This window comes from Austrofundulus limnaeus, unplaced genomic scaffold (assembly GCF_001266775.1).
Source record: "Austrofundulus limnaeus strain Quisiro unplaced genomic scaffold, Austrofundulus_limnaeus-1.0 Scaffold925, whole genome shotgun sequence".
In the NCBI taxonomy this organism is placed as follows: domain Eukaryota; kingdom Metazoa; phylum Chordata; class Actinopteri; order Cyprinodontiformes; family Rivulidae; genus Austrofundulus; species Austrofundulus limnaeus.
Window position 1 is genome coordinate 66583 of NW_013953327.1, and position 3414 is coordinate 69996.

General features: G+C 40.0%; 1 long non-coding RNA gene across 1 annotated transcript in view; it reads right to left on the bottom strand.

The window, feature by feature from the left end:
* Nucleotides 1–1859: 1859 nt before the first annotated feature.
* Nucleotides 1860–3414, bottom strand: part of LOC106533333 (uncharacterized) — a 7852-nt gene continuing 6297 nt past the window's right edge. The window contains exon 3 of the long non-coding RNA XR_001312223.1: nt 1860–2146. This is a non-coding gene — a long non-coding RNA (uncharacterized LOC106533333). The remainder of the gene's footprint in view (nt 2147–3414) is intronic.

The window sequence follows — 3414 nt, forward strand, 5'->3', positions numbered from 1 at the left end:
CCCCAAATGGGACCACAGGAAAGAGCAGATCCAGGCATGGACACCGGGACCCCCCAACCCCAGGCCAAGGTCCGACAGGGCCACACTGCCAACCGCCAAGTGCACACCCCCAACCGACCACCCGCCGGTTTGATGTTTTCCTGAATCCGGGACTGACTGGCTGAAGTTGCTCATTCCAGTTTCAGTTGCCCTCAGGGTGATTTTGTCTCATCCTGCTCCCCCCGTCTGTCCTCTGTTCTTTCTGTCGTCACGTTGCATACAAGAACGTTCTGTTTTCACAGCTGCCAACTATACACTCATTTACTGCTCAGACTGATTACATTAGTCCTGATGAGTGGAAGGAGCCCAATCATGAAGGCATGTATGTCATGCAAATCAGCTGATAATGTGTAGTGGATCACTAGACAAGGAGCGGTGGAATGGCTTTAACTCCATAAACATTTGTTATTGTATACATCAAATTGTCAGAAGGAAAGAAGCCTAATGTGCTCTTTGTCAACCGTTTATTCAAAAACAAGTCAAAAGAAAGACATTTGAGTAATTTCTCACATAGAACTACACATGATTTTGTGGTCCCTGAGTGATAAATGATCAAAATGTCTCCTGAGACACCGTTTCCACAATATAAACATCTTTGCCAGTTTTCTTCCTTAGCTTGTGGTTTAGTCTGTGATGGAGAATTTCAAACGACAAACTGTTAAACAAACYTGACAGATGATGGGACTTTTGCACATTATTTCAGTCTTACATCCAGTGTTTCAACTTGTTGACTTCCTGATACGATTTGATTCCTGTTCCTCACACTACAGATGGTCTCCTCAGGAGCACATCTGCAAAGCCCTGATTACACACAAACACACCGTCTCACCAGGTGAGAACACTAATAACCACTTTGTGATGACTGATGGTAGTGTCAGTGTGAACGCAGAGACGAGCTGGTTCACCTCTACACTTTGCTTCCATTGTTTTCTTTGTGTTTATGCAATAAAATTGCAACAACAACGCAGATGACACTGTGTCCTGATGGTAATGTGAAGATTACTAAAAATGGAAAAAACATTTCTGTAAGCAAATTCAAAGCATTTATACCTTTAAAAAACGTTTTAAGCATGCCTCATACTGTTTAGAAAGAGCTTTGATTGCAAGGGCACCAACAAAAAGGGGGACGCCAGTCACCTCCCCAAAAATTTGGTATCCCCCAAACAGTTTTATCCCCATGACTCAAGGTTTTTGCCTGGCGTATATTTTAAATTTCTCATAGTTATTTATCATTAAACGAACCTCATAAACATGAAAACAAATGTGTTGGAGTAAATAACCTAAATGCAGTGGTTGGCACAGCTAACATACAGTTAGCCTTGCTAACCACCAATCCGTAACTAAAACATTAGCTTTGCAAACRCTAAACCACTGAACAGGTAAGAAAATTAGCGGAAGCTAATGCTAACTGATAAACACTAACATAAGATCATTCTGTTAAACATAAACATGTGTGATATCCACAGAAATGCATGAATCTTCTCTAGAAGCTCATAAAAAACTTTTCTGTCCACCAAACACAGTTACAACCACAACAGATGATTCATTAATAAATAAAATTGCACAAAGTGACAAAAACAATAAACTTCTTGTCAACTCTTCACACTGTGGCTTATCACAAAAAACAGCCTACAGTATCTGCTGATAGTTCCCAAAGTTAGCTGAAATGCTAAACTGCTAAATAAGAAGTTAGTGTCACTGTTAACTATTAGCAGATCAGCAGGACCACCACTGCCTATAGGCTCATATRACAACATGACAAATCTCCTGTAATTCTATCCTGAGTTTTGGTACCACCCCAGGATTTTTGGTGYCCCCTCCCCCCAAATAAAACATTCGTGGAGACGCCACTGATTAACTGTCTTAAATGATTCACTTTTAAACGGTCTTATCATTTTGATGACAACCTTGACCTGAAGTGTAGATAATCTGAGAGTGAAGTCAGGTGGTTTTGTTGGTGCTGACAGCTGCTGATGGGTGACTTTGTGGTTCTGTCTGGTCCCTCGGTGTGGCTGAGAAACAAAATGACAGGGTGCTGGACTCTGCTGAGCTGTCACTGTCGAGCGTCTGGCTTTTCTGTTCGGCCACAGGTTACAGCACGATGAAGCTGTGGTAACAGGCGTGCGAGAGAGATTTCACCCGAAACACAAACGACAGACGAGAAAGAGAAAATAACTGTACAGAAGCAGGTTAATGAAAATTTTAAATATTTAAATTCCTTTGAGTCATTCTCCATCCAGGGTTTTTTTTTCACTAATCTGGTTCAAACCAGTTTCTTCTCAACTGTTTCCCTCCTGGCTCCTTTAATGTTATACTCAAAGGACCTTTGTCAAACTTTTGGAGTTCACACATGTTTGCACGTCCACTCTGAAGTCTTTCAGTGTGGTTGGGGTTTGAATGAAAAGTGCCAGAGAAGGGCCCCTTTCCCATTTTCCCTCCTTTTGTCCCGTCGTTCTTTTATTCGACATTCTTCACACTTTGTGGCTGAACGTTATATAAGAGAGCTGACCGGTCATTTCACAGAACTGCTGTTTGGCAGACCAGCACAATTACCCCTCCCTGAATTAAAGACATTTGAACGTTGTTTCATCGCCRAACACTCTAAAAAATTACTCCACAGCAGATCAAATAAATAATACATTATTTACTTTGAAACCAGGAAAATCCCACTGAGATCACAGAGATGTTTTTCAATGGAGGCCTGAAGACTAAACATGCATGTTTTTGGTCTGTGAGAGGAAACCAGAGCGTGAAACTCACACAAACACGAGGAGACCATGCAAACGCCACATAGAAAGACTTCAGAGCTCAAACCCAGAACCTTCTTGTTGTGAGGCATCAGTTCTAAACACTGATCCAYTACACTCACTAATACTTTAGGTTGTCCTTTATGTCATTAGATTAATTAAACTCAACACATACAGGTTAGCAAACTAAAATTCATTATCTTTCTGTGGAGAAAACATATTGATTCAAACAAATGGCAGTTATACCCTTTGTGTTGACAGTTAAAGAATAATTTATTTAATAAGCATGAACATTTTGTAAAAAGTTGCACACATTTTGAATCATTGATGTTTTGATTTTATGCTCTGACAGCACAATGTTTAAGCATTTTTTTACGAAGAAAGTAGAACTATTGAACTGACGGCCTGTGGGCCACATCTGGCACATCTGGGTGACTTCAGTCTGACTCCCCAATGAGTTCATTAAAATAATTTTTTTTCTATAACTCAATGAAATTTTAAAATTTTGCATTGATTAAAACTTTTAGATTTATGATTCAACGCAGCTAAAAAAACACATTCAAAAGGTAAAAGATAATCTTTTCTTTACATGATGCAGTCTATCCCCCTATAACATTATTGGGCAATG